General features: G+C 44.0%; 1 protein-coding gene across 3 annotated transcripts in view; it reads right to left on the bottom strand.

Moving 5' to 3' along the window:
- CIDEA (cell death-inducing DFFA-like effector a) overlaps positions 1 to 5,808 on the bottom strand; it is a 17,848-nt gene that overhangs the window by 10,908 nt on the left and 1,132 nt on the right. For 2 of the 3 annotated variants that reach the window (XM_025192588.1, XM_006036336.3), the window contains exon 1: positions 5,246 to 5,382. The exons of the other annotated variant lie outside the window; for it this stretch is intronic. The gene's annotated coding sequence lies outside the window, so the exon portion shown is untranslated. Of the gene's footprint in view, positions 1 to 5,245; positions 5,383 to 5,808 lie in introns of those variants that run through there. 3 annotated transcript variants of the gene reach the window in all.

Genomic DNA, 5,808 nt, shown 5'->3' with positions numbered 1-5,808 from the left:
CCTGCTGAGGAACCTATTTACTTCATGCAAAAAGATTAGCTTAATGAATCCTGGGTTTAACAAAACAGTTTAAGCCATGAATTAGCACTTTATACAACCTATGTGCTAGGCCCGCATGATTTCTCACCAGCTGAGAAGAAAATACTTTTAAAGTCTTCTGTCATACGCCAGAAACTATATCATAGGAGAGGAAATGGTAAAACTGGAAATAAATTAGCAAAATCAAGGTCAGCACAAAGATCACATGAAAGGAGGTGGCAAAAGAGGTAGAAGTAAAAATCACTGCGTGGTTCTACAAACACCTCTGAACCCTAGCCTTTTTACATAATTTTACCAGGCAGTTGTATACATGGAGCTAGCCAGACTTGTCTAATGGGTCCAATGACTCAACACCACCACCTGCCAAGAGCAATTTCACAGTATTAGTCTTAGAAAAATCATGATAAAAAGGTTTTTTTGGATGACATAGGTTGAATTGATACAAGGTCACATCTTCATATTAATTAGCAACATTTTACGGGCCTCATGTCTACTCAAATTACAAGTTCTAGAGGCAAGTCTCCTACAAAATACTATTGCTACACCAGATGAGCAATGAAACATCCCTACCCATATCCACCCAGTCCTGAGTTTTTATTCATCAAGGTGGGTCTCCTACAGGAAGATGTTTGCTTTAACTGTGCAACAGCTTTTTATTGACAAAGCTCCAGCTTCTTGATGTTGCAGGTACAGTTTGAAGTGCAATCCATAAAAATCAAAAATGTTCTTCAATCAGGTACTTGAGCAATGCCAATAAATAGGCTATCGTCAATTCCTTTGACATGGAAAGGTATAAGGGGACGCTCAGATAAAGAAAGTAGCAAGAGAAAAATTGAATTATTCTGCCTACCCCAGGATGGTATATTGTGGGAAACAGCTAGAAAGCAAGAATTAAAGTTCTCTGGAATAGCCAGGAAGTAGTTAAAGGGCACATAACTTATTAAAAGGAAACTGGAATCTAGATCCAAGAAACTTCTGTCATCTCCCACCACCCAAGAGCCATATGAAGATTAGTGAAACTCCCCTTTCAAAGAGAAGAGTTCTTACATCTCTGTAAGGTGGACAGGCTTTGTTCACAATCATGTTGAAGGAGAAATATAATTTAGTCTTAAGTGATACAGTCTAATTTTTAAGTCTATACTGGAGGGGTATGCAGGTTTGTCAAACACCACTGCTGCCTAGACTTTAGTCAAATGAACTATTTCCAGGAGCTAATTTTATTCCAGTTAAGAATAATTCATAGAAGTAGGTATTCATCCTAATACCTTTATAGTTTCCATATCAGAGGAAAGGATTCACACAATTAGCTTCCATCATAGCAACAGACAAATAACATCCCTCATGCTTTGTACAGTATAAGTTAGCAATAGTAATCTTTCTCCGTTGTAGGCCATTATTTCTTATCAAAACTTGTGCTCACATCTTTCAGTTATCTACTGCTACTTCTGGGTACATTGGTACTTTAATGAGTACTTTAAATGCTAGTATAATTTTTGATTGAAGTTAGAACTAGGATAGTCAGTCTTCCCTCACCCTCTTGCAGAATCAGCTGAAGACTCATGGACTAGGTTTTCAGTACTGCCAAACAACTTTCATTATTGTTGACTCTAGCTGGTTCTCAATATGCCTGCTACCAGTGGCATTTCCTTTTCTAGGAGCTGGTGACTTTATATCGAGATCAAATGAGTCATCTAATTCAAAATATTCCCATAATTACTATTTGTTCCATGTATGACTGAAGCAGTTTCTTTCCAAATTGTTTTTCCTCCCTCTTTAGAAGGAGAGTTCAGGTAATGATAGGGTACAGCATAAAACAGAACTCCACACATTTCTCTACTGTGTGGTTGTGTGCCTCAGCTGTAAGTGAGCAAATGCATGTGTCGGTCAGTTTACGAAGTGGCTTGTGATGTGGTATTTGCTCCTTGCTTGCTGCAAATGGTCAGTTGTTAGCTTTTGACTGCCACCTACCGGTTAGCCTAAAACTAGACACACTGTCACAAAGCATAATGACACACTGTCACACTGTCACAAAGCATAATGGCCAGAACTACAAGGGACTTGGGCAGAACTTTGGTGCTCAAGTCTAGACTTTGAAATCCTCAGTCTATTCAGCTGTTATCTAACCCAGCAGGTACTTCAGTTCTGGGCATTTTTGCATTCTCTGGGCATCTAAACTCTTGTGTACCCTCAAGATCCTCAGTTTGCACAGGATGGAGTGGCATAGCCTTATCAAGCTCACAGTTAAGCTTCAACAGGCTGAGAAGCACCTAGTTTTGAGGCTCTTATCTTCCCTCAGGAGCTTGTTCTGATAGGTGCTCTCTGAGTACACCTTACAGACTGGACTCAGGACAAAATGCAGTAGTGGCTACTGCCTTTTAAGAGACAACTAGCCAGGGAAGATGATTTCTTCTTCTCCTCTCTGCCTTTTAATACAATAGCTCAGGCTTTGAAACGCTCATCTAGACCAAGAGATCTGGGTTTAATTCCTTGCCTCAAGGATTCAAAGCCATCTCTCCCCGAGAAGCTAGAGGCTACTAGGGTGGGACACAATTCCTTCTCTGAAGTTGCTTTAGTGCACAAAACAATTCACAAGTCTTTGGCCAGAAGAGCATAAAACTCTACTTTATGTATTAGGACTAGTTATTATTCTAGTCCCTGGTCCAAGGACTGTTTACTATTTCAGGCTTCAGGGGCATTTTGAAGTGCTTCAGATATGTCCACAATCCCAGGCATCAAGTACCATAAAACACTTAATATTGAGTTATCTGCTACAGTACTGTCAGTAGCTGCTATCATCATAAGGATTCTCCCCGTTACCTTTAAGAACCCTCGTCTTCCCAGAGGGGAAGAAAACAATTCATACAAAAAAAACCCAAAACAACCCTAAACTATGAACAGGGCACACAGCCAGGGCACATAAGCAATTTTAATGCTTACCAATACAGGGAAGTGCTACTTAAGGCCAAATGCTAAACATGAATCTGAATATTAACTAGGGGTCATGTAATACCTCCTCAAATGTATGAGTTACCTAATTTCTGCAGTCCTGAGATCAAGTTTCTTCAGTAATTTAGAGATTCAAGTCTACCCCAATCAGCGGCTTACTATAATGCTTCATTTTGGCTCCAGTGAGGAAACAAATCCATAGAAGTAAATTAATACCTAGGATTCTCCTTAAAGTGAAAAGCTAGCAAGATGAAAGCTCAATTTTTTAGACTGTTAGAACTACCATCAGTTAACCATTTCCATCCATGGTCCTTGTCCCCATTTATATGGAGACTTTCTAAATTAAATTACATTCTGCCTGTTTAGGAAGATAGCACTTGGGATCAAAAGTAGTGGATCAGCCTGAGGTTTCACTTGGTACTACAAGGCTTCACTTAGTGATAAGGTGACATGATGACAAGAGCCAGTAAGCAAATTTGCCCTTGGACTCATTTGGACACCAGGCTGAGTCCTTACATTTCTAAACATGATGTCTGCAAAAGACTCTACTTCTCGTAGACCAGGGGTAGGCAAAATATGGCCCAAAGGTAGGCAGCCCATCAGTTGGATTGGCAAAATCATTTAGATCTGACTTACCAACTGATTGTATTTAGCCCATAGGCAGGCAGCCAAGAACTCATGAGATCCAGCCCGCAGGCTGCTGGTGGCTCTGGCTACTACACAATGCTGGGCAGACAGGGCTGTTTCTGCCATGCTGGGCAGGTGGAACCGTTTCCACCCAGCACTGATGTGGCAGCATCAGCCATGGAATTTAAGTGGACATCTCGATCCCCACCCAGAACCTACTGGCTGATACTGGTACCCAGAAGGACTACTTCTACCATGCTAGGCAAGTGTTGCTGTAAGCTGCAGACATGGCCAGCAGGTTCTGGGTAGAGGGGTGGGGACACCCTAATCCCCACCCAAAACCTGCCAGCCACGTCCACAGTTGACACTGGGGCTGCTTCCATCGTGCCGGGTGGGAGCTGGCGTAAACTGTGAATGTGGCCAGTAAGTTCCAGGTGGGATGGGGATTGAGGCGTGCTGCAGCTCTGGGTGGGGTGGCCCTCAAGAAGACACCAAAATGTATTAAGTGGCCCTCCAGTAAAAATAATTGCCCACCCCTGTCATAGACAAAGTCTTAAATATACTTGTCTAGATCCTCAGCCACTAGTTTGAGAGCCCAGACGGGGGGGGGGGAAGGTGGAGAAAGAAATGATTTTAGGGAAGGACAAGCAGCAAGAACACCCAGAAAGATCTAATTATATTTAACAACTTCATTAGCAAGTGGCTTACTTTTTAGAGCTAGGCGAGTCTATAGCTAGTATTCCTCAATATTGCAAGGGTCTTTCTAGCTTATTTTTCATCCCTTACTAATAAGTCATGCCAGTTCCAGGACTTGGCAGAGTGTTCTCAGATGAAAGATAAGCATCTTCTAACTAGTCATACATACAAGTGACCACGACAGAATAAGGTAAGGTTACAATCTACTTTACCTGTTGCTCATATCTGCAGCCCCCCTAACACACTTAGTTTAGCCCAGAGGATTGTAGCTTCTGTTAGTTCAGCTACTTTTCAGTGGGCAGTGAGTGCTACAGAGAACCTGTGCACACTGTTGGCTTTGAAGACTAAACTTCACCCTGCATCTTATGTGCAAGAGGTCTCAGTGCACATTCTTAGACAACCATGCAACAGCCTTCAGTCACTTGCAGGGCACCCACAAGTTGCACAACACCAATGGCTCCACTATATGGCCCAGCTTGTGACCTGTAGGTTAGAGTTCATAGACAAAAAAATAAGTGAGCCAACAATGTCTGAGCTTTTGGCAGCCTTGCAACTGGTTTCAAACTGTACAACTGAGTCTCCCTGTGGGTTACAGGACTTAAAAAAAAAAAAAGTTAGTGGACAAGTCAAATTGTACATTCATTGGAACATACAAAGAGACATTAACAAGCAAGTTTAAGACCAGTCCATAGTGAGAATCAAGTCTTTCTACGGACAGAAGAAAAAAAGCAGCAACATGAACATGTACCTAAAAGTTCAAGTTATATTATAAGTCTAACAGGTGACCTACAAACTCATATCACCAGGACCTAGTTAGAAATTCAGGAGGCAGAAGTTTCAGGTGACAGAAAACATGCACCTATTACTGTACTTAGGCTCCCAAATTTTAGGGCACCAAGCATTTCTTAGCTAATATCTCTTATCAGAGGAAGCAAACCTTGGTGCCGTGGAGCTCTCTCATCACCTTCAAACGCTTTAGAAACCCAGACGTCCCATCCTCCAGTCCGCTTTCGGCTGGATGCACCCCACATAGACTCATGTCACCCCTTGGAAAATGCCAGCTCCCAGTTTTTCCTCATGGTTTGACTACAGAAAAACAACAGAGTGATTCTTCTGCTGCAGAGATCTCCGGGGGGGGGGGGGGGTCGTGCGGAGTGGGGTGCGCGGGGGGGGGGGGGGGGGGTTCAAGGCCTGTTTTAAGGTGTCGTATTGGACACCTCCGGGTTCAGCTTGGGAATCGGCCCAGGGCGCTAACGCCGTGTGGCCCCGAGGCTCTCCCGGCTCCCCGGGCACCGCCCGGTTGAGGACCCCTGGTCGGGAATCGCTGCTTTCGTCTTTCCAGACAGGGCCAAGCGGCGTCTCTGGCGGGACTCGGGTTCAGCCGGCACACCCCGGGCGCTGGGGCTGCTCTGCGGGCAGGGACGTCCCGGCGCTGCCCCGCACTTCAGCGCCCCGCCCCGCACCGCACCCTCCCGCGCCAGCCGCCCCTGCCCGGACACC

The sequence above is a fragment of the Alligator sinensis genome, unplaced genomic scaffold, assembly GCF_000455745.1.
Source record: "Alligator sinensis unplaced genomic scaffold, ASM45574v1 scaffold1143_1, whole genome shotgun sequence".
NCBI lineage: Eukaryota > Metazoa > Chordata > Crocodylia > Alligatoridae > Alligator > Alligator sinensis.
This window is presented reverse-complemented; position numbering and strand designations above follow the sequence as displayed.